Here is a 27,056-nt window from a genome sequence, read left to right as displayed (position 1 = left end):
ATTATCTGAACCTCCCACGGCGTACGTTTCTGATCGAGCGTATAAGCCTTCAGTATACACAACACGTGTTCCTTTCTTCTGCTTCTTCACCTTCAGTAATTTCTTACACTTTATTTTCCCTTTAGCTTTGAACTGAATTCTAGAATTTCCAAGCTTCTTCTCATTCTTCTTCTCATTCTTCATTGAGATAGTGACCATCCTGTTAGGAGAAATCCATATACAGTATATCATTAGATATATACTTCAGTACTCTACACACACTGCACACCCGTTGGATCCACCAACTGCCGAGACCGACCTTCACCCCCTTTCCCTGGGAAAGTGTGCATAGACATGTGCAGAACGAAATCATTTGTTTAGTTTCGTTATTTACATAAATTTGTTTTGTTAAATTTGTTTAATTTGTTTTCGGATTTTGTTTCGTTTGTTCGTATTCGAATCCGTTCAAATTTTCAGAATTCGAATCGTTTTCGACATTGAATAGTCTTCAAATTCAAAAAAATTTCTAAGAGTTTTCAGATTCTAATCGTTTTTGATTTGTTTTCCAATTTTTAAAGAGAATAAAATAGAAAAGAAGATAAAGGAATAGAATAGAAAAAAAAATAGAATAGAAAAGAATGTAACAGAAAATAAAAGAATAGAGTAAAACACAACAAAATAGAATAGAGAATAAAATAACAGAATAGAATAGAAACAAATAGAATAAAATAGAATATAACCATCTTCTAAAATTCAAATATAAAAAAAAAAAAAAAAAAACAACAGAATACAAAGAATATAACCATTTCACAAAATTCAAATAGAAGCATTTTGAGTAGAAAAGAATAGAATAGAAAATAACAAAATAGTATAGAAAAAAAACAACAGAATGTAATAGAATTTAACCATCTTCCTATTCTAATCTATTCTTTTCTATTCTATTAAAATTCTTTTGCCCCTCTCTCCCCCCCCTCCCCTCCCCCCCCCCTCTGGTGGTGTATTTCAATCAATTGTTATATTTGTACGCTAGATGCTGACGGGCTGCAAGGGCTGAGAGTGGGCTATGCCCCACAGTAATACCCCGGTTGATTATGTATGTATTTGATAAAGAACAGGGTTATTGATTGTGCTACAATGTCTGGCTAAACTGTACTGATTCTGGATTGTATTAATTGTGTTTTTTATGGTTAAATAAACTTTATGTTAAAAAAAAAAAAAATTCTAATTGATTCTATTTGAATTTTGGGAAATGGTTATATTCTATTATATTCTTTTTTGAATTCTATTATTTTCCAATCTTTTATAGTCTGTTCTATACTTTTTTTTTCTTTTCTTTTCTTATGTATTCAAATTTGTTCTATTTGAGATTGGAAAATCAAAAGATGTTCTTTTAATTGTATTCTATTCTTTTTTTTTACTCCTATTGTAGTCTTTTCTAGTCATTTTTTTTTATATTCTATTCCTTCATTTTATAGTCTATTTTATTGTCTTTGGAAATTGGAAAACAAATAAAAAATAATTTTAATTTGAAAACTTTTCGAATTTGAAAACTATTTGAAATGAATTCGAAAACCATTTGAATCGATTTGAATTTCGTCCAAATTTTTTTTTTTTTTTTTTTGTTATTTCAGATTAGTTTAAATTCGGTACTACTGTAATTTGAAAATATGGATGCATCCAAATTTCCGAACATGGAAAATTTGTCCGAATTTCTATAGTATAATATATTTTTATAGATCTTCCTTCTGCTCATCTTGTGATGGAGAAGGAAGAAGAGCGGATCATTAAGGGTTATAAAGTCAGAGAACTTCTGATCCATTGGTCTGACTGAGCACCAAAAGAGTTGAAGCTTTGGGAACTCCCAAAAAGTGTAAAGTATGGTACTCACAGCCTTCCCACGTCACCAGCAGATATCTTTATTTGTACCACCTTACAGATGGGCCCCAATGATAGCTGGGTTGGAACTGCTAATTAGGCACCAGGTAGTTTGCAGCCGTCACCTGTGTACCAGATTAAAGGGACATCTTTATTTGCACCACCTTACAGATGGGCCCCAACAATAGCTGTGTTGGAACTGCTAATTAGGCACCAGCTAGTTTGCAGCCGTCTCCTGTGTATCGGCTTAAAGGGACATCTTTATTTGCACCACCTTACAGATGGGCCCCAACAATAGCTGGGTTGGAACTGCTAATTATGCACCAGCTAGTTTGCAGCCGTCACCTGTGTATCGGCTTAAAGGGACATCTTTATTTGCACCACCTTACAGATGGGCCCCAACAATAGCTGGGTTGGAACTGCTAATTAGGCACCAGCTAGTTTGCAGCAGTCACCTGTGTACCAGATTAAAGGGACATCTTTATTTGCACCACCTTACAGATGGGCCCCAACTATAGCTGGGTTGGAACTGCTAATTAGGCACCAGCTAGTTTGCAGCCGTCACCTGTGTACCAGATTAAAGGGACATCTTTATTTGCACCACCTTACAGATGGGCCCCAACAATAGCTGTGTTGGAACTGCTAATTAGGCACCAGCTAGTTTGCAGCCGTCACCTGTGTATCGGCTTAAAGGGACATCTTTATTTGCACCACCTTACAGATGGACCCCAACAATAGCTGGGTTGGAACTGCTAATTAGGCACCAGCTAGTTTGCAGCCGTCACCTGTGTACCAGATTAAAGGGACATCTTTATTTGCACCACCTTACAGATGGGCCCCAACAATAGCTGGGTTGGAACTGCTAATTAGGCACCAGGTAGTTTGCAGCCGTCACCTGTGTACCAGATTAAAGGGACATCTTTATTTGCACCACCTTACAGATGGGCCCCAACAATAGCTGGGTTGGAACTGCTAATTAGGCACCAGCTAGTTTGCAGCCGTCACCTGTGTACCAGATTAAAGGGACATCTTTATTTGCACCACCTTACAGATGGGCCCCAACAATAGCTGTGTTGGAACTGCTAATTAGGCACCAGCTAGTTTGCAGCCGTCTCCTGTGTATCGGCTTAAAGGGACATCTTTATTTGCACCACCTTACAGATGGGCCCCAACAATAGCTGGGTTGGAACTGCTAATTATGCACCAGCTAGTTTGCAGCCGTCACCTGTGTATCGGCTTAAAGGGACATCTTTATTTGCACCACCTTACAGATGGGCCCCAACAATAGCTGGGTTGGAACTGCTAATTAGGCACCAGCTAGTTTGCAGCAGTCACCTGTGTACCAGATTAAAGGGACATCTTTATTTGCACCACCTTACAGATGGGCCCCAACGATAGCTGGGTTGGAACTGCTAATTAGGCACCAGCTAGTTTGCAGCCGTCACCTGTGTACCAGATTAAAGGGACATCTTTATTTGCACCACCTTACAGATGGGCCCCAACAATAGCTGTGTTGGAACTGCTAATTAGGCACCAGCTAGTTTGCAGCCGTCACCTGTGTATCGGCTTAAAGGGACATCTTTATTTGCACCACCTTACAGATGGACCCCAACAATAGCTGAGTTGGAACTGCTAATTAGGCACCAGGTAGTTTGCAGCCATACCCAGGGAATGTGTACACCCATCAACTCCTAGGGGTGTGGGCAGAGGCGGCCCTTTAATTAGGCAAATTAGGCAATTGCCTTAGGCCTCACCCACAGAAAGGGCCTCGCCGTCGCGCGATTGCCTAATTTGCATTTACGGTTGTTGTGTGTGTGTGTTGACTCACTGACTGTCATCATAAATATGTGACTGGGCTGGCACTGGGACTCGCAAGCGGCAGGGTGAGCGGGCGGCGTGCGCTCTGCGCATGGAGAGCTGACTGATGCTTTGCCTGCCCTGGTGTGCCACCGCCGCGATCCGCGGCGGAAGACGAGGCGGGACTACAATCGATCATGGTGGATGGGTGGTGCTGGGCATGGCTCAGGCTGCCTGCATCCAATAGCAGGCTCCACTGCCACAGCACCGTCCTCTAGCCTTTCCCCAAGTCGGCGACGGCGGCCCCAATGCATGGCGGGAGTTGTAGTTCTCCAACAGAGCACAGCACACAGACTTCAATAGGGCCATCTGGTGCCTGTGCTCTGCAGAGACAGTGAGACTACAACTCCCAGATTGCACTGCAGGCAGAGAGAGAGAACATTGTGCATTGCTCCTCCCTGTCCTGCTGGCTTTAGCAGTGGACCGAGGCGAGGAGCAGGAGCAGGTGCAGGTATTCTACTATAACTATAAATTAATATTAATATATATATAATATATAAGGAAGCACTTTGCCATGAATGCAGAAAACTATTTAAACTCCTCCAATAATTCATAATAGGACTTGTGGATTCATTGGTGTCGTTTTTTTCACACACACACACACATATATATATATATGTGTGTGTGTGTGAAAAACTACAGCAATGAATCCACAAGTCCTATTATGAATTATTGGAGGAGTTTAAATAGTTTTCTGCATTCATGGCAAAGTGCTTCTTTTCTGAAATGAATCATTTGAAAATGTTGACCTATTCATTCATGTATCTTTAACCACTTGAGGACCTGCTTTGCCGGGACCACGTCTATTGACGTCGTCCCGTGCACGAGTGGCCTGCGTGCCCCCTGAGGGGCGGGCGTGGCGAGCTCTGTGATCGGTGAGTCTATGAGACTCGCCTGATCACGGATCGGAGCAAGGGGTCGATCCCGACCCCTTACCACGTGATCAGCTGTCAGCCAATGACAGCTGATCATGTGATCACAACAGAGCCAGTAATCGGCTATTTTTCAGCGCGAGGAAAAAAAAAAAGCCGATCACCGGCAGCCGTGATCGGGACATCAGCCCTGATCACGGCCAAGTCATCAGTGCCCACCTGCCAGTGCAACCTAATTAAAGTAAAAGTGCCACCCATCAGTACCACCCCTTAGTGCCTGTAGTGCCACCCATCAGTGCCCATAGTGCAACCTAATTAAAGTAAAAGTGCCACCCATCAGTACCACCCCTTAGTGCCTGTAGTGCCACCCATCAGTGCCCATAGTGCCACCTATCAGTGCCCATAGTGCCACCTATCAGTGCCCATCAGTCCCATCTATCAGTGGTACCTATCCGTGCCCATCCGTGCCACCCATCCGTGCCATCTTATCTGTGCCCATCTTTGCCCATCAGTGCCGCCTTATCTATGCCCATTAGTGCTGCCTTTTCTGTGCCTATCAGTATCGCCTTATCTGTGCCTATCGGTGCCACCTTAACCGTGCCTATCAGTGCCCACCAGTGCAGCCTATCAGTGTCCACCAGTGCAGCCTATCAGTGCCGCCTCATCAGCGCATTTCAATGAAGGAGAAAAATGACCTGTTTGCAAAATTTTATAACAAACTATTAAACATGATTTTTTATTTATTTTTATTTAGCATTTTTTTGTTCGTTAAAAAATAAAACTCCCAGCTGTAATTAAATACCACCAAAAGAAAGCTCTATGTGTGGGAAAAAAATGATAAAAATGTCATTTGGGTACAGTGTTGTATGCCCGCGCAATTGTCATTCAAAGCGCATCAGCGCTGAAATCTGAAAATTGGTCTGGGCAGGAGGGAAGGGGGGGGGGGGGGGGGTTTAAGTGCCCAGTAAGCAAGTGGTTAACAAGACAGTTTTATTTTCCCCAAAAAAATAAATAAATAATAACTTGTCATCTGCTTTACTGAGGTTTTGGTATGCCTTTTGCTAGATCAATAGAATTAGCCCTGGTGTTGCATACACACGGTCGGACAAAGTTGTTGGAAAATCTGATTGTTCGGAACGTGATGACGTTCGATTGTTGCAACAGGACTACGTTGCGGCTAGTAGCCAATAGCTTTGATCTCGTAATTTGATCTGGGCACTTTGTCCAATCGGAATTCTCTACAAATGATCGGACAAAGTCCGATCGGATCATGTTGTCGGAAAATTTTATATCCAGCTGTTAAACTTTGTTGGTCGGACATTCCGACAGAAAATCTCAGATGAAACCCACACACGGTCGGATTATCCAACAACGCAGTCCGATCGGATATTTTTAGTCGGTGTGTACAGGGGCTTAGAATAGTTCCACCATACTGAAGGTTGGTTCTCTATGAACCTTAGGAGCTAATGGGCCCATCATGGTACAAGCCATATCTTTATCCATTTCCTGTAACATGATCCACAATGTGCGAGTCAGCAAAAGCTTAGTATTATGGGTGACTCTTCCTTTCAGGATCATATTCACCTTTTCCTAACTTTCCTATCCAATACTTCCATTACTTTTTATTAGCTTCCATTACACTCCATCCTTTCCGTCTTAGACATGCTGTCTGTCTGTACTGTACCCAATCTCTGTCTATTGGTCTCATCATCATTGTCTGTACTGTACCCTGTCACAGTGACAACTATTGATGGGCTCAGTGGCTGCGTTTTATGGCACAGTGGCTGCATTTGATGGCACAGTGGCTGCAATTGATGGCACAGTGGCTGCAATTGATGGCACAGTGGCTGCAATTGATGGGCACAGTGAGCCTGCAATTGCTGTTTTTTTTTCAGTTTGCGCCCCCCCCCCAAAAAAAAATTTTGAGCACCAGCCACCACTGGATGGGATCATAATTGTGCCCTTCTCCTTACTTGTTAAATGACAGGCTGAGGGCATGTACATTCCAGTTGAATGCCGTTGAATGAGGCTGGCTGTCATTCAAACTGGAGGGATTATTTTCTTTTTCATTTTAATTATTTTAATTCATTATCTTGCTGCAGTTCTGCTTTCACACACATATTCACACACATATGTGAAATGTTTCCTCCACCAAAAGATTTATAATTCTGTGCAGCTATTTTTGTGATTCATCTTCCTCTGCCAGACAGTACACTTAGAATGGTGTGACAGTACCACCTTTTGTATTACAGTTAAGTAATACAGCAGTTTTATTTACCCTCTCCCTAAACCTGCTGACGATGAAGAAGCATTACACTGATAAGTTATCAATTATGCTCATTCTGTTATCATAGCCGCGCAGTCTCTGACCGTCTCCTGTATCATTGTCCGCACAGTCTCTGACCATTTCCTGTATCTTTGTGGCGTGATTGTCTGTCAGCTCCCTGTCTGTGGCTCCAACTTTTCATACTGTGTTGGCAAGGTAAGAGTTTGCTTGTCATTACCATAATAAAACTGTCTCCTGTATCATTTTCTGCACAGTCTCTGACCGTCTCCTGTATCATGGCCACACAGTCTCTGACCGTCTCCTGTATCATGGCCACACAATCTCTGACCGTCTCCTGTATCATGGCCGCACAGTCTCTGACCGTCTCCTGTATCATGGCCGCACAGTCTCTGACCGTCTCCTGTATCATGGCTGCACAGTCTCTGACCGTCTCCTGTATCATGGCCGCACAGTCACTGACCGTCTCCTGTATCATGGCCGCACAGTCTCTGACCGTCTCCTGTATCATGGCCGCACAGTCAATGACCGTCTCCTGTATCATGGCCGCACAGTCTCTGACCATCTCCTGTATCATTGTCCACATACAGTCTCTGACCATCTCCTGTATCATGGCCGCACAGTCTCTGACCATCTCCTGTATCATTGTCCACATACAGTCTCTGACCATCTCCTGTATCATGGCTGCGCAGTCTCTGACCATCTCCTGTATCATTGTCCACATACAGTCTCTGACCATCTCCTGTATCATGGCCGCACAGTCTCTGACCATCTCCTGTATCATTGTCCACATACAGTCTCTGACCATCTCCTGTATCATTGTCCACATACAGTCTCTGACCATCTCCTGTATCATGGCCGCACAGTCTCTGACCATCTCCTGTATCATTGTCCACATACAGTCTCTGACCATCTCCTGTATCATGGCTGCGCAGTCTCTGACCATCTCCTGTATCATTGTCCACATACAGTCTCTGACCATCTCCTGTATCATGGCCGCACAGTCTCTGACCATCTCCTGTATCATTGTCCACATACAGTCTCTGACCATCTCCTGTATCATGGCTGCGCAGTCTCTGACCATCTCCTGTATCATTGTCCACATACAGTCTCTGACCATCTCCTGTATCATGGCTGCGCAGTCTCTGACCATCTCCTGTATAATTTTACACACAGTCTATGACCATCTCCTGCATCTTTCTGGGGTGATTGTCTGTCAGCTCCCTGTCTGTGGCTCCAACATTTGATATTGTGTTAACCAGGTAAGAGTTTGCTTGTCATTACCATAATAATACCTAAAAAAATCTCCTGTATCATTGTCCGCACTGACCATCGCCTGTAGCACTATCTGCTAAAAAATCACTTGTTGCATCCTTGTTGCATTAAACAGGTTATGTGCAAGAATAAGTTGTAAAATTTCTTTTTTTGGTTTCATAGTTTGTTGACAAATTTATTTTACATTTACAAGACAGACAACACATAGGATAATGAGTAGGCAGCTGCACAATTTGATCTATATCTGTGTGCGTGTAACATTTATTTATATATATATATATATATATATATATATATATATATATATATATATATAAAATCTATCATACCTACCCACCCACCCTATGTTTAATGATAGTTGATTAAAAAATAATTGTATAGAGAAATTTATAGAAAGTGTGAATTCATAGGATTAAAGTTAATATATGCATTTATACAGTCAATTTTTTATAGTTTTTTAAAATATTTTTGCCATTATGGGTGTGAGTGGGGCCTCATGTCTAAGTTTTGCCTAAGGCCTCACAAAGTCTAGAGCCGCCTCTGGGTGTGGGCACAGAATGCACTTTGGGAAACTCTTTGAATAGTGTAGCACACAGACCGGATTGGTCTGGAGATTTGATCCCTGGTTCCATTCCCTGTTTGGCCCATGGTAGCCAGGCACAAAACATTTTCATACTCAGAGTCAATAAACAGGCCACGCAGCTCTTTATTTTGTGTGGTGTTCTTATTTTTGGGGAAGAACTTGGAGGGGGTGGGGGGGAGGGAGGGATAAGCCTATGGATACTCCAGAAAACTATAACTTGGCAATGAGGACTTTAAACCGAACAAAAAATGCCCCTTTCTTGATCATACATCACGGGACACAGGAGCTTCATTACATAGTGGGTTATATAGGCACCTCTGGTGATTGGACACTGGTTGACCCAATTAAAGAGAATTCCTCCCCTATATAACCCCTCCCATCAGGGAGGCACCTCAGTTTTTTCGCCAGTGTCTGGTCGATGGTCACGTAAAACTTAGCTCTATGTGGGTCCCGGCGAGGGCCGAAGGGCTACAACAAACCGGATCCATACCTCGGGCCGATAATTGACTCCCAAGATGGTATGGTACCCGGGCCTCGTCTGCCGAAGACACGAGGTTTTGCCTGTAAGTCCTCTCCATTGGAAGACTGGACTCTGGGACAACCAGACTTGGGGTACTGTTTACTCAGGGCGCCCGTAAGTTTCTGGCAGAGTTTTTTACATGGCCCAGGTAGGAGGATCTTTTCGTAAGAACCCCAGATACGCCTGAAGGTTGGCTAACAATACCCGCCGTGATGGGTGAAGGCTGGAATTGGTCTGAAATCAGCAATTCCTGCGGCGGGGAACAGGTAAGGGAAGTCATCCTATATATTTAATATATGAATGGATTTCTTCATTGTGAGTAGTTGTATGTCTTACCTGGTTTCCACCACTTGAGGGAGTAAGAGCAAGCCTGATGCATACTTACATGCCTTTCAAACAAACATGCTCAGTGAAATGCCTGGTCCTCCCAGCTATTCACGTCTCCTTGCAGTCCCTGCCACAATAAAGGTAAAAAAGGGGTCCCACGCAGATCAGGGGGTCCCAGGTCACTCCTTTTGGGTTCCCCTTCCCCCCCCGGATCCCGCGGTCCTCGTGCACGCGCGCCGGGCGCGCTCCTGGCCTAATAGGGAAAGGGGGGGGGGTGTGGTTGCCAGCTGTGCACAATCAAGTGCTCCAGACTGCAATGCAGGCGCCAAAACGGCCGTTTTTAAAAGCCCAGAGCGTCAGGGGACTGTAAGGTGAGACACAGGAGCTGTGGGCTGTAAGCATCCGTGGGATTGGATCCAGGCGAACCTTAAGACACCTACTCAGCATCAGGTTGTGCAGTTAAGCTTATATTGATTTATTGTGAGACTTTAAGCACAACAAAGTGATTGCATTTTATACTAGTAACTCTTCTTTGTAGCTCAGTACTATGTCTCCTCGTAAGAGGGTTTCAGGGGCAGGTAACAAAAGCACTGGTAGATCACCGCCTAGGTCCAGGGGTTCCAAGAGTGCATGCAGATTACCATCCCCCTCTGCAAGAGTGGAGCCTGCATCTCAAGACGAGTCAGTGCCCCTTTCAGGCTTTGCAGCCTCTCCTAATGTCGCAGCCTCGGTCTATGTCACTGAGGACTCCCTTAGGGCTTCATTGGAGAGTTTTGAAGGGAGGATAATGAATTTTATTTCTGCTTCCCTAAAAGATAGCAGAAAAAGGGGTAGATCCCCTCCCTCTGCTGAAATCCCTCTCTCAGACAGCTGCTCTGAAAATGAGGAGAGATCCCTATCTTTGGAAAGGGATCATGAGCAGTCGGATCAGTCAGAGGATGAGGAGTCAGTCCCCTCCTCCCAGGCACTCAGAAAGCAGGTGCAGTATTACACTGAATTGGTGCGTACCACGTTCAGAATGCCGCCTACTGAAGTCGCTACATCCTCTGTCTCTTCCCTGGGAGTCAGGAAAGCCCCACAGACTGCTTGTTCCTTCCCAATTCATCCTTTAATGGCTGACTTGATGTATAAGGACTGGGGACATCCCGATAAACTGTTTACTCCTCCCAAGAGGTTTTCTATGTATAATCGCGTGGAGGAAAGTTTCACCAAGAAATGGGGGGCCCCATCTGTTGATGCGGCTATCTCTTGTGTGAATAAAAACCTAACTTGTCCTTTGGATAATGCGCAGGTATTTAAGGATCCAGCTGACAAAAGGCTGGAAACCTTGTTAAAAGCCTCCTTTTCCATGGCCGGCGCTGTGGTGCAACCTACAGTCGCAGCCGTGGGGTTATGTCAGTTCCTTAAGGAACAGGTTAAACAAATGTTTGAACTCCTCCCCAGCGAGGAAGTAGAGAAATATGCAGAGATGCCTCACATCTTATGTTTCATAATTGATGCGATTTTGGATTCTGTCCAACAAGCATCACGTTTGTCCCTCATGTTGGTACACATGCGTAGGGCTCTATGGCTAAAGAATTGGGCTGCTGAGATGTCATGCAAAAAGCATTTGGCTGGGTTCCCGTTTAAAGGGGAACGGTTGTTTGGAGAGGAATTAGATAAATTCGTCCAAAATATTTCAGGAGGTAAATCTACACTCCTTCCAGTCAAGAAGAGTAAACGTCCTTCATTCAGGCGTGCTCTCTCTCCCGAAGCATCAAGCTCTAAACAGTGGCGACGGCCTTCCCAGCCCTCCTCGGCTGGAAAGCCTCAGGGCCAAGCCCAGGGACAGAAGAAGACTTGGGGGCGGAAGCCTACCAAGCAAACCTCCAAGACATCCTTGTGAAGGGGCGCCCCCGCTCGGCCGAGTGGGGGGAAGGCTCCTGCAGTTTGCAGGCGCCTGGCGGGAAGAGATTCAGGACAAGTGGGTGATCTCTTCAGTATCTCTGGGCTACAGGCTAGAGTTTCGGGAGATTCCACCTTCCCGTTTTCTAAGGTCAAGGATCCCCAGGGGTCCGATAAAGCAGAGACCGCTATTTCTGGCCTTAGATCAATTACTATCCCAAGGTGTGATAGTAGAGGTGAGCCCGAAAGATCAGGGTTCAGGTTTCTATTCGAATCTCTTCACCGTTCCAAAACCAAACGGAAGTGTCAGACCTATCTTGGATCTGAGAGACTTAAACCGGTTTTTACACATCCAGACCTTCCGGATGCAGTCAATACGCACTGTGGTCTCCTCCCTGCAAGGAGGAGAATTCATGGCATCAATAGATATCAAAGACGCATATCTCCATGTGCCAATATTTCCCGCACACCAGAAGTTTCTGAGGTTCGCGGTAGAGCAGCGCCATTTTCAATTTGTGGCCCTGCCGTTCGGCCTAGCCACGGCCCCTCGAGTCTTCACGAAGATTCTAGACCCTCTCTTAGCAATCTTAAGAGTTCAGGGCATAGCCGTCATGGCTTACCTAGACGACTTGCTTCTCGTAGAGAGAACTGCAACATGCCTAAGTCGCAGCGTCACCAAAACGCTAGAACATCTGGGCCGCCTAGGTTGGATTATAAACCTAGAAAAGTCGTCTTTACAACCGACCACCAGGTTGGATTACCTGGGTCTGATTATCGACACCGCTCAAGGCAGGGTGTTCCTTCCAAAGCCAAAGGCCTTGGCCATTGGAGATCTAGTGCGCCTGATTCTGGGCAGAAGATCTTCCTCCATTCGGTTGTACATGAGACTGTTGGGAAAGATGGTCGCCTCTTTCGAGGCCGTTCCATTCGCCCAGTTCCACTCAAGGCCCCTGCAAAAATGCATCCTTGCGATTTGGAACAGGAAGCCCCAATCCCTGGATCTTCCTATGCGTTTATCCCCTCGGGCACGCAAAAGTCTTGTCTGGTGGTTACAGACTAAAAATTTGCTGAAGGGCAAAACCTTTCTTCCCCTCTCATGGAAGATTGTCACCACGGATGCCAGCCTGACAGGCTGGGGAGCCGTGTTACAGGGAACATGCGACCGAAAGTCTGCTGCCCATAAATATCTTGGAGATTCGGGCAGTTTACATGGCACTCAGAGAGTGGTCTCACAGACTGCGAGGTTTCCCAGTTCGGATTCAGTCCGACAATGCCACCGCGGTGGCTTATATCAATCACCAGGGCGGTACCAGAAGTCTGGTGGCCCAAAAGGAGGTGAATCGCATACTTGTCTGGGCAGAAGAGCATGTTCCGTGCCTCTCTGCAGTCTTCATTCCAGGAGTGGAGAATTGGCAGGCAGATTATCTCAGCCGCCAGCAGTTGTGCCCAGGAGAATGGGCTCTGCACCCCGATGTGTTTCAAGACATATGTTACAAGTGGGGCACTCCAGACGTGGATTTGTTTGCGTCCAGATTCAACAGGAAACTGGACAACTTTGTGTCAAGGACAAGAGATGCACTTGCTCAGGGGTCAGATGCTCTGACAGTCCCCTGGGATCAGTACAATCTGATCTATGCCTTCCCCCCGAGCCCGCTGCTATCGAGGTTCTTGGGAAGGGTCAAGAGGGAGACGAAGCCGGTCCTTCTAGTGGCCTCGGCTTGGCCCAGGCGACCATGGTTCGCAGAAATCATGAAGTTGGCAGTGGGCAGGCCATGGACCCTCCCTCTCCGGCCAGATCTGCTCTCACAGGGTCCAATTTACCATCCTGCTTTACGCAGTCTGAATTTGACAGTTTGGCTGCTGAGACCCACATTTTGAGAGGCCGTGGTCTTTCGGGGCCAGTCCTCTCCACTCTGGTCAATGCCAGAAAACCGGCCTCCAGGCGTATCTATTACAAGATCTGGAGGACATATGTTTCCTGGTGTGAACCCAGGAGATGGCATCCTAGAAGGTATGTCATTAGCAGAATCTTGGCCTTTCTCCAATCAGGCCTTGAAATGAATTTGGCCATAAGCACCATCAAGGTGCAGATTTCGGCCCTATCGGTCTTTTTTCAAAGATCGCTTGCATCACATTCCCTAGTACGGGCTTTTATCCAGGGGGCTATGCGGATGAGACCGCCAGTCAAACCTCCGGTATGCCCTTGGGATCTGAATTTGGTTCTCTCGGCCTTAGAAGCCCAACCATTTGAACCTCTGCATCTGGCTTCTTTAACTCTCCTGACAAAGAAGCTGGTATTCCTAGTAGCCAGATCCACGGCTAGAAGGGTATCAGAATTGGCAGCTCTTTCCTGTAAAGAGCCCTATTTAATTATCCATAAGGACCGAGTGGTCATGCGTCCCAACAGGTCCTTTCTACCTAAGGTAGTTTCAGGTTTCCATCTGAATCAGGATGTAATCCTACCATCCTTTTTTCCAAATCCTCAGTCCACAGAGGAAGAATCCTTACACACTTTAGATGTGGTTAGAGCAATCAGTCTTTATCTTCAAGCAACTGCTCAGATAAGGAAAACTGACTGTTTATTTATTCTGCCAGAAGGCCCTAGAAGGGGTCAGGCAGCGTCAAAGTCCACTCTCTCAAGGTGGATCAGACAAGTTATTTCTCAGGCCTATGACTTAAAGGGGAAGATTCCTCCTTTTCGGGTGAAAGCGCACTCTACTAGGGCTGTAAGTGCTTCTTGGGCAGTGCATCACCAGGCCTCCCTTGCTCAGATCTGTAGGGCTGCGACTTGGTCATCAGTCCACACATTCACCAGATTCTATCAGGTGGATGTCAGAGGGCAAGAGGATATCGCCTTCGGGCGCAGTGTACTGCAGGCTGCAGTTTAGGTCCTCATGTCCCTGGCGGTCTATATTTATGATCTGTGTCTCCCTCCCCTCAACCTGAGCATTGCTATGGGACATCCCACTATGTAATGAAGCTCCTGTGTCCCGTGATGTATGATCAAGAAAATAGGATTTTTATATACAGCTTACCTGTAAAATCCTTTTCTTGAGAGTACATCACGGGACACAGGGCTCCCGCCCCTCTTGGGTTTTACGTGGTTTCTTATTGCTTTGCTACAAAACTGAGGTGCCTCCCTGATGGGAGGGGTTATATAGGGGAGGAATTCTCTTTAATTGGGTCAACCAGTGTCCAATCACCAGAGGTGCCTATATAACCCACTATGTAATGAAGCTCCTGTGTCCCGTGATGTACTCTCAAGAAAAGGATTTTACAGGTAAGCTGTATATAAAAATCCTATTTTTGAAGTTGTAGATGCAAGCAGCAAACAAACAGGGATCCTGCAAGAGATGAAGACTGTAGCTGGGTGCTTAGCTGGCTGCTGGAGGGCTGTGTTTGTGCTTAATCCTTTTTCCCCTGCCACCAGGGTGGGCTTCCTGCTGTGTGTGCCTCTTTCCTTTCACTTCCCTTTTTCTTTGCAGCTGTGAGTGGAGAAGCTCTGTGTCACATCTCTCCGCTCACCCCCCTTTCCCTCCTCCTCGCAGCAGCAGCTTGTGAGGAGATCAGATGACACAACAGCCTCTAAGGATCATGGGATATGTAGTTCTTAAAGGGGCACTGCAAAAAAACAAGTCAATGGGCTGTGGACTTTAATACCCAGAATCCTCTGCACATAGGGGAGGAGAGGACAGAAATTTTCCTGGGGAAATTACCAGAGATCGGCAGCAGTCCAGGTTGGGGGGGGGGGGGAGAGAGAGTGTCTGTAAGGTCTATGCTCATCCACCACAAAGGCAGAGGTTCGGGGCTGAGGACTGTGACACTGATAGCTTTAAAGTGATTGTTATTTTTATAAGAACAAAAAACAAGACTTTACAAACATGTTATACTTACCTGCTCTGTTGCAGTGGTTTTGCACAGAGCAGCCCGGATCCTACTCTTCTCGGGGGCCCTCTTCTGTGATCCCGGCCCTCCCCCTCCTGTTCAGTGCCCCCACAGCAAGCAGCTTGCTATGGGGGCACGTGAGCCAAGTCACAGCTTCCTGTGTCCGTTCAGACACGGAGCCCCGGCCCTGTCCCCTCTCTCCCCTGATAGCTGACTTTGATTGACAGCAGTGGGAGCCAATGGCTTCTGTGTCTCAGCCAATCAGAAAGAAGAATCAGATGGCTAAGATACTTGTGGACATCGCTGGACAGAGTGGGACCTCGGGTAAGTATTAAGGGGGCTGAGGGGGGCTTCTGCACTTAGAAGGCATTAAAGCGGGAGTCCACTGGGACTCCGCGTTTTTTTGTTTTTTTTAAAAGCCAGCAGCTACAAATACTGCAGCTGCTGACTTTTAAAATAATGACACTTACCCGCCCAGCGCGCCCGCGATGTCGGCACCCGAAGCCGATCTGTAGATCATATCTCGGGTGCTGCCGCCGCCATCTTGGGTATGGGAATCAGGAAATGGAGCCTTTCGGCTTCATTTCCCGGTTCCCTACTGCGCATGCGCGAGCCGCGCTGCGCAATAAGGATGGTCCCCGCTGTCTCTGGGATCTGTGTGTTTTCCCAGCAGGCAGCGGGGCACTTGCGGGAAGGGGCGGGCACTTGCGGAAAGGGGCGTAATATACGCCCCTTTCCGCAGAGAGCTATCCCGGAAGTGGGTACAGATACCTGTACTGTACAGGTATCTGCACCCCCCTCCCCCCTGAAAGGTGCCAATTGTGGCGCCGGAGGGGGGGAGGGTTCCGATGAGCGGAGGTCCACTTTAGGGTGGACCTCCGCTTTAAGATAAAAAAAACTTCTGTCTTTAAAACTCCTTTAAGTTCCGGGCTTGTGGGGAATTTAAGCTGTATATTTGTATTCAATAGTAGAATAAAAAAAAAAAAAAAAAAACATATAAAAAGTCAAGGTGTATTATTGTGAATGAAAAGAACACAGCAGCCTTTCTCAACCTTTTGAATACAGAGGAACCCTTGCAATAGTTCTCCGGTCTCGGGGAACCCCTGCTAAAGATGAGAAATCTACAACTCATGATACATTAGTGTGATGGTCAGTGAGAAGAACGGTCCTCACACTTGTGGTCAGTGGGAAGAATGGTCCTTACACTTGTGGTCATTGGGAAGAATGGTCCTTACACTTGTGGTCATTGGGAAGAATGGTCCTTACACTTGTGGTCATTGGGAGGAATGGTCCTCACACTTGTGGTCATTGGGAAGAATGGTCCTCACACTTGTGGTCATTGGGAAGAATGGTCCTTACACTTGTGGTCAGTGGGAAGAATGGTCCCCACACTTGTGGTCATTGGGAAGAATGGTCCTTACACTTGTGGTCAGTGAGAAGAATGGTCCTCACACTTGTGGTCATTGGGAAGAACGGTCCTCACACTTGTGGTCATTGGGAAGAATGGTCCTCACACTTGTGGTCATTGGGAAGAACGGTCCTCACACTTGTGGTCATTGGGAAGAATGGTCCTTACACTTGTGGTCATTGGGAAGAATGGTCCTCACACTTGTGGTCATTGGGAAGAATGGGCCTTACACTTGTGGTCATTGGGAAGAATGGTCCTCACACTTGTGGTCATTGGGAAGAATGGTCCTCACACTTGTGGTCATTGGGAAGAATGGTCCTTACACTTGTGGTCAGTGGGAAGAATGGTCCTTACACTTGTGGTCATTGGGAAGAACGGTCCTTACACTTGTGGTCATTGGGAAGAATGGTCCTCACACTTGTGGTCATTGGGAAGAATGGTCCTCACACTTGTGGTCATTGGGAAGAATGGTCCTCACACTTGTGGTCAGTGGGAAGAATGGTCCTCACACTTGTGGTCAGTGGGAAGAATGGTCCTTACACTTGTGGTCATTGGGAAGAATGGTTCTTACACTTGTGGTCAGTGGGAAGAATGGTCCTTACACTTGTGGTCATTGGGAAGAATGGTTCTTACACTTGTGGTCAGTGGGAAGAATGGTCCTTACACTTGTGGTCATTGGGAAGAATGGTCCTCACACTTGTGGTCAGTGGGAAGAATGGTCCTCACACTTGTGGTCATTGGGAAGAATGGTCCTCACACTTGTGGTCATTGGGAAGAATGGTCCTCACACTTGTGGTCATTGGGAAGAATGGTCCTCACACTTGTGGTCAATGGGAAGAATGGTCCTTACACTTGTGGTCATTGGGAAGAATGGTCCTCACACTTGTGGTCATTGGGAAGAATGGTCCTCACACTTGTGGTCAGTGGGAAGAATGGTCCTTACACTTGTGGTCATTGGGAAGAATGGTCCTCACACTTGTGGTCAGTGGGAAGAATGGTCCTTACACTTGTGGTCATTGGGAAGAATGGTTCTTACACTTGTGGTCAGTGGGAAGAATGGTCCTTACACTTGTGGTCAGTGGGAAGAATGGTCCTTATACTTGTGGTCATTGGGAAGAATGGTCCTCACACTTGTGGTCATTGGGAAGAATGGTCCTTACACTTGTGGTCATTGGGAAGAATGGTCCTCACACTTGTGGTCATTGGGAAGAATGGTCCTTACACTGGTGGTCATTGGGAAGAATGGTCCTTACACTTGTGGTCATTGGGAAGAATGGTCCTCACACTTGTGGTCATTGGGAAGAATGGTCCTTACACTGGTGGTCATTGGGAAGAATGGTCCTCACACTTGTGGTCATTGGGAAGAATGGTTCTTACACTTGTGGTCAGTGGGAAGAATGGTCCTCACACTTGTGGTCAGTGGGAAGAATGGTCCTCACACTTGTGGTCAGTGGGAAGAATGGTCCTTACACTTGTGGTCATTGGGAAGAATGGTCCTTACACTTGTGGTCATTGGGAAGAATGGTCCTCACACTTGTGGTCATTGGGAAGAATGGTCCTCACACTTGTGGTCATTGGGAAGAATGGTCCTCACACTTGTGGTCAGTGGGAAGAATGGTCCTTACACTTGTGGTCATTGGGAAGAATGGTCCTCACACTTGTGGTCAGTGGGAAGAATGGTCCTTACACTTGTGGTCATTGGGAAGAATGGTCCTTACACTTGTGGTCATTGGGAAGAATGGTTCTTACACTTGTGGTCAGTGGGAAGAATGGTCCTTACACTTGTGGTCATTGGGAAGAATGGTCCTTACACTTGTGGTCATTGGGAAGAATGGTCCTCACACTTGTGGTCAGTGGGAAGAATGGTCCTTACACTTGTGGTCATTGGGAAGAATGGTCCTTATACTTGTGGTCATTGGGAAGAATGGTCCTCACACTTGTGGTCATTGGGAAGAATGGTCCTTACACTTGTGGTCATTGGGAAGAATGGTCCTTACACTTGTGGTCATTGGGAAGAATGGTCCTCACACTTGTGGTCATTGGGAAGAATGGTCCTTACACTGGTGGTCATTGGGAAGAATGGTCCTCACACTTGTGGTCATTGGGAAGAATGGTCCTCACACTTGTGGTCATTGGGAAGAATGGTCCTCACACTTGTGGTCAGTGGGAAGAATGGTCCTTACACTTGTGGTCATTGGGAAGAATGGTCCTTACACTTGTGGTCATTGGGAAGAATGGTCCTTACACTTGTGGTCATTGGGAAGAATGGTCCTCACACTTGTGGTCATTGGGAAGAATGGTCCTCACACTTGTGGTCATTGAGAAGAATGGTCCTTATACTTGTGGTCATTGGGAAGAATGGTCCTTACACTTGTGGTCATTGGGAAGAATTACCCCCCTTACAGATAGCTAAAAAGATCAATGGTGTGAGTGGGAACTTATCTGAGAGGCAGAAATTGCCCAATGCTGAAGCAACCCCTACAACCTCTGGAGAAACCTTAGAGTTCCACGGAACCCTGGTTTAGAATGGCTGGAATACAGTAATACAGACAAAATATGTAAGCAGAGCTCTGTGAGAAGATAAAAGTAGAACATTGAAAGCCAGCTGCCTTTGTAAAAACAAGAGAAACAAAATAGCTTCTTGTCAGCATAAGTAGCATAAACACTCCATAGCTTCTGGTATAACAAAATCAGTTGCTCGGCTCACCGCCAGTATCTCAGTCCCACGCTGGGGTTTAGGGTTCCCACCTATTTTGCGGGAAATGACAAGCCACAGGATCTCAGGTACATGGTCTCAGTCTTAACCCCTTCGGGACTAAGTTCATCAAGGATTTGGAGGTTCTTACCTATCCAAAGTTTCTATGAACCTCCGAATTCCGGGTCTCATAGGACTTATCAATCCTGAGAGAACTGTAAATCAGTCTTCTCCTCTCTGACCACACTAAACTGGAACCCCTCACCCTGCATGGGTGAGAACCTCTTAATAACTACATACAAGCTGCCCCCCCCCTTAAAAGAGACCACAACTCAAATAAAGGAAAACATACCTGCTGTCCAGGAACCTTTCTGTGCGTCCTGTACAAAATATGATAAATAAGAAAAGAGTCTTAGAAAATCTACTCCTATTACTGAAGATTATATCAGAAATATAAAGAAAAGCGAACAGTGTTGGTGAAGGGGACTTCGATCTTATTGTTTCCTGGCAATAGACAAATTGTATTCTATCCTCTGGAGCCAGGATAGAAAAAGAGGAAGGTGTTCCAGCATTGAATTTGTCAGCAACCAATACAATATAAATGTAGATAAAGTTCTGTGTTTATGAAAAAAAATAAAAAATAAAAAATACTTAAGATAAAATGCTAATAATGAAAAATAAGACCAAAAACATTTTTAGGACCTTTATGCAATGCCCTCGAACATCAATGAAGGCTAGGAGGACTATTTCGGTACCCAGATGTGCAACAAGGGCGTCTCAACTGATGCCGTTTATTGCCACAAGGGTCTTCGTTGGTGAGACACGCAGGACTAGGGATGGCCGAACTGATCGCCCGGCGGGCGGTTCGTGGCAAATTTTGCGTGTTCGCGATTTGACAAACTGGTGGACTATTGCTGCTGTTCGCCCGGCGGACATATGTGTTTACAGTGTGAAAGAACTTTGACCCATGACACATCCATCATGGGGTACAGGCAAGGTTGGACTGGGACAAAAATTTGGCCCTGGACTTCATCCAGACTGGCCCACTTTAATTTTGCAAACACGCAAAAAACAGTATATAAACTGTACGCAATTAAGCAAAAAAGCCCCAAGAGAGCCTCCCCTTACATCAGGGTCCCCAGAGAGCCCCCCCACTTACATCAGGGTCCCCAGAGAGCCTCCCCTTACATCAGGGTCCCCATATAGCCTTCCCCTTACATCAGGGTCCCCAGAGAGCCCCTCTTACATCAGAGTCCCCAGAGATCATCCGCCTTACATCAGGGTCCCTAGAGAGCCAACCCCTTACATCCGGGTCCACAGAGAGCCTCTCTCTTAAATCAGGTTCCCCAGGGAGCCCCTCCTTACACCAGGGTCACCAGAAAGAGGGTAGGTAGTGGGCTGGGACCCTGTGGTTGGGGACTCCCGGACTGACTCGGGGCTATGGGCCCTAGATTCGGGGCGATACCCCCAAAAGTCCCCCCCCCAGCGATGCCACTGGCTGTCACTGAAACTGGCCCACTGAGCCATCGGCCCACCGGGATACTCCCTATAGTCCCTATGGCCAGTACATGCCTGGGTACAGGACAGCCAATTGAGACATTTCAGCACATGGACAATTGGACATTCCCCCTACCTTATAAATAGACCTGATCTGGCGGCCATTTTACATTCTGTCTTATGTCAGTGTAGGGAGAGGTTGCTGTGTGGAGCAGGGAGAGACTGTAATGACACAAATCGCTAGCTATTAGGTTCACAAAAGTCCTTTTAAGGGCTGGTATGGTATAGGTGTAGTACAGTATATAGGGTTCAGTGCACTGCTGTGCTGGTGATTGCAGCTGTCTTTTGTCAGTGTAGGGACAGGACGCTGTGTGCAGCAGGGACAGTCAGTTTAATCACTAGCTATTACTATCTAGGTCCACAAAGGTCCTTTTAAGGACTGGTATAGGTGTACAATATATAGGGTGCTGGTGCAGGGCTGTGCTTCAGATTACTGCTGGTTTCTGCAGCAGTCTTTTATCAGTGTAGGGACTGAGGGACAGTCTGCAAATCACTAGCTACTAGGTCCACAAAGGTCCTTGTAAGGACTGGTATAGGTGTACAATATATGGGGTTGTGGTGCACTGCTGCTGACTGCTGCCCTTCCACTCTATCACGGTGCTGGTGTCAGTGCTCTCTATCATGGTGTTGGTGTCAGTGCTCTATATCACGGTGCTGGTGTCAGTGCTCTATATCACGGTGCTGGTGTCAGTGCTCTCTATCTCGGGGCTGGTGTCAGTGCTCTCTATCTCGGTGCTGGTGTCAGTGCTCTCTATCTCGGTGCTGGTGTCAGTGCTCTATATCACGGTTCTGGTGTCAGTGCTCTATATCTCGGTGCTGGTGTCAGTGCTCTCTATCTCGGTGCTGGTGTCAGTGCTCTCTATCTCGGTGCTTTTGTCAGTGCTCTATATCACGGTTCTGGTGTCAGTGCTCTATATCACGGTTCTGGTGTCAGTGCTCTATATCTCGGTGCTGGTGTCAGTGCTCTATATCACAGTGCTGGTGTCAGTGCTCTATATCACGGTGCTGGTGTCAGTGCACTCTATCTTGGTGCTGGTGTCAGTACTCTATATCACGGTGCTGGTGTCAGTGCTCTATATCACGGTGCTGGTGTCAGTGCATGTGTTATGCCAGGGGCCATGCGGTGGGACTATGTGTGCACAACTAGTAAGTATTTTGTGGCTGCAAATATGACCTGGAGGTTTTTAAGGTTCACCTGCCATTGAAGTGAATGGGGCCCGCCGCAAACTTTGCGGTTCGCAAACTTTTGGCCGCGTTCGCGAAACGTTCCGTCGGAAGTTCGTCCATCGATATGCAGGACGTTTTCCAACTTTTGTTGGAGACTGTTCGTGTTGGAACGCATTGTACTATCCTATCTGACAGCTTGATTCCAACATTTGCTATCCTGATAAATACCTACCCCTCTAGTCTGCCCTTGGTTTTCAGAATTCAGTTGGAATGTCCAGCCTGCAGTAGAGGTAGGATGCTTGCCTTCCCAGGTGGATGACCTTGTAAGGGTGCTGCAATCTCCGGGATCAGCTGTTGGCTTTCAAAAAATAAAAATTTCAGTTAGCAGAAAGGAAAAGCAGAGAAGCACATCTAGGCAAGAATGGTGAGGTCAGGGCAGGTATAGAGTGCCCCCATCAGGTGATGCGTGCCAAAACATGTAGACATTTTCAGATTGTTTGCATTGTCTGTTTATCTTGATATATGTTTAACCAAAGCTTTCTGCCTTTACTTCTTTTTTAATACTTCTTTTTATTTTATTTTTATATTTTATATACAAAAAGAAAATGACACAGCCATAGTACAGCCACTTTTAAGTGGCAAATCCTAAGGATCACGCCATATAATGTACACAATTTTATTTATAACAACTATGATATTGTTTTATCCTTCCAAAATATAATATTGAAAAAAAAAAAAAGAGCGGAGGGAGGGCACCAAAAAAAATAAATAACCAGAGAGGTAATTGCCACTACTTTTATGTCATGACAATTGTGAGCGAACATTCAATATTATACATATTATGGGGCTCCATCTTTTCATAAATGCTCCAATTAAAGAGGGGAGTGTTTAAATAAAAGGGGAATTTGGGCTCGCATTCTGCGCTCTAATTCATCCCAAAGGCGTTTGTGACGGAACCGATCCCACACTCCGATTGAGTGCTTCCGTCATATACCACTTCCTCCCAGCCTGAATATAGATATCAGATATTCCAACCGCTCACAAGCACAAAACAAGACGAGACTTGCTTAGTGCTAACATGGACTGATTTATTAGAACCAAAATGACAAGTATTTATAGTACAGTAGAAGACTAAAACCTAACCTAATTAGCATGAGATAATTATCTAAATCAACACTCAGACTAGTTGACTGAGGGATAAGACTTTTCGGCTCCTAGCTCACTAACAATTCAATTGCAGGTTAATTAGCAAAAACAACAAAACAACAATAGGTGAAATACTCCTTAGAATCTGTGTCAAGCCAGACTAGACTCATTTACATTATGCAAGACACAGACAGGTAGCTGGAGGTGATGATATTAGCATCTAAGAGTTTGTGTCCCAATAGTGTGATTCAGTCTATTGCTAACATGGCATTTAAATATCCAGAGTCTGTGTGTCTTGGGGGGGGGGGGGGCAAGGACCTAAATCCAAGTAACACCACCTCAGAGATCCCCAGGCATACAGCTCACAAAGAGCACCGTTCCCCCAAATGCGAGGTCCCGTAATCACAAGGCAAGAGGATCGCATTCAGCCCCATCCATGAGCCTCGGTCCCAGCTAGGTCTGTCACAGTGTTCTATCGGGTTAAGGTCAGGACTCTGTGCAGGCCAGCCACATTCCTCCACTCCAAACTCGCTCATCCATGTCTTTATGGACATTGCTTTGGGCACTGGTCCAAATCATTTGGTGGAGGGGGGATTATGGTGTCAGGGGGTGGAGGGGGGATTATGGTGGGGGGTTGTTTTTCAGGGGTTGGGCTTGGCCCCCTTAATTCCAGTGAAGAGAACTTTTAAGGCATCAGTATACCCAGGGCCGGCGCTCCCACTAGGCGTACTAGGCAGCCGCCTAGGGCGCACTGCCACCTAGGGGCGCAACCACAGCCGCTGGGTCCCCTCCAGAGGATCGGAAATCCCCCCTGGCAGATAGTGGCTGGTGCGGTGTGGGAGGTGGCTCCATCTGGCTGGCTGCATAGTCTCTGGGGGCGGAGAAGGTGCAGGCAGATTCTCCCCACCCCCTCCCCCGGAGCGGCCAAGCCGGTATACAGTAGTCGTGGGTGTCAGCGCTCAGCCCGCCCCGCCTCCCACCTTGAGTGATGTGCAGCCATTGGGAGGAGCAGGGCGGGCAGCATTGTGCACAGGCAGCCGGGATGTATGGATCCATCCACCCAGGTCGGACTGGCCATAGGACACTCAGTGGGCTGAGGCCGCCCCGCCGGGTCACTTTTCCTGGAGGAGCGAGGAGCGCCAAAGCTGCTACAGCAGCCCGTCCTGCTTCCCCATTCTCTGCGCGGCCGGCAGCCAGAGCCTGGGGGTGGAAGCAAATGATCAGCTGATCTGATCGGGAAGTAGCTGGAGGATGTTTGCTGTGCAGTAGGAGAACCCATCTCCTGAGCCTGGGACTGCTGCCCGCTGCCTGACGTGCCAGTTACCCAAGGTGAGAACTTGTCAGGTGGGGGGTGGGACGCTGGGGATATAGACTTCCAGACCTTATCACTGGTGTTTGACCCCCTCCACTTGGCTGCACCCCCTTCTGGCTGAACCCCCTCCTGACCACCTGGCTTCATCCCTCCACCTGGCTCCATCCATCCACCCTCCACATGGCTCAATCCCTCTACCTGGCTCCACCCACCTCCATCCCTCCACCTGGCTTTATATTGCCACCTAGATCCACCCCCCCCCACCAGTTACCCAAGGTGAGAACTTGTCAGGTGGGGGGTGGGACGCTGGGGATATAGACTTCCAGACCTTATCACTCCTGTTTGACCCCCTCCACTTGGCTGCACCCCCCTTCCTTTCCACCTGGCTCCACCCCCCTTCTGGCTGAAGCCCCTCCTGACCACCTGGCTCCATCCCTCCACCTGGCTCCATCCATCCACCCCTCCACCTGGCTCCATCCATCCACCCTCCACCTGGCTCCGCCCCTCCACCTGGCTCCATCCCTCCACGCTCCACCTGGCTCCATCCCTCCACGCTCCACCTGGCTCCATCCCTCCACCTGGCACCATCCATCAACCCCTCCACCTGGCTCCGTCCCTTCACCCCTCGACCTGGCTCCATCCCTCCACCCCTCAACCTGGCTCCGTCCCTCCACCCCTCGACCTGGCTCCATCCATCCACCCTCCACCTGGCTCCATCCATCCACCCTCCACATGGCTCAATCCCTCTACCTGGCTCCATCCCTCCATCCGGCTCCATCCCTCTACCTGGCTTCATATCGCCACCTGGCTCCACCCCCCCCCCCCCACCAGGAGTTCTGGTGCTAAAATTAATTAATTTAGAATTTTTTTTTTGGGGGGGCGCGAGTAGCTGGTCTCGCCTAGGGCGCAAAATAGTCTGGCACCGGCCCTGAGTATACCAAAACATTTTGGACAATTTCATGTTCCCAACTTTGTGGGGACAGTTTGGGGATGGCCCCTTCCTGTTCCTACATGATTGCACACCAGTGCACAAAGCAAGGTCCATAAAGACCTGGAGGAGCGAGTTTGGGGTGGAGGAACTTGACTGGCCTGCACAAAGTTGGGAGCATGAAATTGTCTAAAATGTCTTGGTATGCTGACGCCCTAAGATTTCCCTTCACTAGATCTTAGACCCCATTCACACTTGAGCGTTTTGTAGCTTAACGCCTGAAGCTACAAAACGCTGGAGAGGAAAAAATCCATTATTCTCAATGGAGATGGTTCACATCTCCACTCCAAGTCGCCTGAAGCTCAAGCAAGTTCCATAAACCAGTGCACAAAGCAAGGTCCATAAAGACATCGATGAGCGATTTTGGGGTGGAGGAACTTGGCTGGCCTGCACAGAATCCTGACCTCAACCCTGATAGAACACCTTTGGGATGAATTTAAGCGGAGACTGCAAGCCAGGCCTTCTCGTCAGTGCCTGACCTCACAAATGCGCTTCTGGAAGAATGGTCAAACATCCCCATAGACACCCTCCTAAACCTTGTGGACGGCCTTCCCAGAAGAGTTGAAGCTGTTATAGCTGCAAAGGTTGGGCCAACTGAATATTGAACCCTCCGGACTAAGACTGGGGTGCCAATTAAGTTTGTGTATGTAAAGGCCGGTGTCACAATACTTTTGGCAAAATAATGTATATGTATAGCATGCTTCTTGCATTTTTGTACTTATGGAAGCCACGTGGGTGAGAGTGGTATCTCCTGGTTCAGTTCTTTCTCCCATTCTCTCCAAAAGAGCAATTCTTCAGAGGAATAAGTCGATATTAGAAGTTGCTATATCTTTGACAAAGAATGAGCATTGCCTGATTTCTCCATGCACACTTTTTCCCAAACAGAGTCTGGTGACTGAACCAGGGGTACAAAAGTATTAAGAAAATGTAAAAACTGATGATGTCTTTAAAAGTCCATTGGGACAGAACCAAATTGCTGCTGTAAATCAGGGAGAGGCGGGGCTGGACTGGGACAAAAATTTGGCCCTGGACTTCATCATGACTGGCCCACTTTAATTTTGAGTGTCCCCATCAGAAGCCCCCTTCACATCAGAGTCCCCTACAGAAGCCCCCTTCACATCAGAGTCCCCACCAGCAGCCCCTTTCACATCAGAGTCCCCACCAGTAGCCCCTTCACATCAGAGTCCCCACCAGCAGCCCCCTTCACATCAGAGTCCCGACCAGCAGCCCCCTTCACATCAGAGTCCCCACCAGCAGCCCCCTTCACATCAGAGTCCCCACCTGCAGCCCCCTTCACATCAGAGTCCCCACCAGCAGCCCCTTCACATCAGAGTCCCCACCAGCAGCCCCTTTCACATCAGAGTGCCCACCTGCAGCCCCCTTCACATCAGAGTCCCCACCACCAGCCCCCTTCACATCAAAGTCCCCATCAGAAGCCCCCT

At 47.2% G+C, this 27,056-nt stretch overlaps 1 long non-coding RNA gene across 1 annotated transcript; it reads right to left on the bottom strand.

Annotated features, from left to right (window-relative positions):
* Nucleotides 1–33: 33 nt before the first annotated feature.
* On the bottom strand, nt 34–22,522 carry LOC143936212 (uncharacterized). The gene is made up of 3 exons (XR_013263632.1): nt 22,401–22,522; nt 19,797–19,824; nt 34–199 (listed from the first exon to the last, which is right to left on the bottom strand). It is a non-coding gene; the product is annotated as an uncharacterized LOC143936212 (long non-coding RNA).
* Between the last annotated feature and the right edge of the window lie 4,534 nt (nt 22,523–27,056).

Source organism: Lithobates pipiens, unplaced genomic scaffold (assembly GCF_037356315.1).
Source record: "Lithobates pipiens isolate NorthernLeopardFrog02 unplaced genomic scaffold, aLitPip1_a1.2 Scaffold_28, whole genome shotgun sequence".
NCBI lineage: Eukaryota > Metazoa > Chordata > Amphibia > Anura > Ranidae > Lithobates > Lithobates pipiens.
Note: the sequence above shows the minus strand (reverse complement) of the source record. Positions and strands in the feature narration are given on the sequence as shown.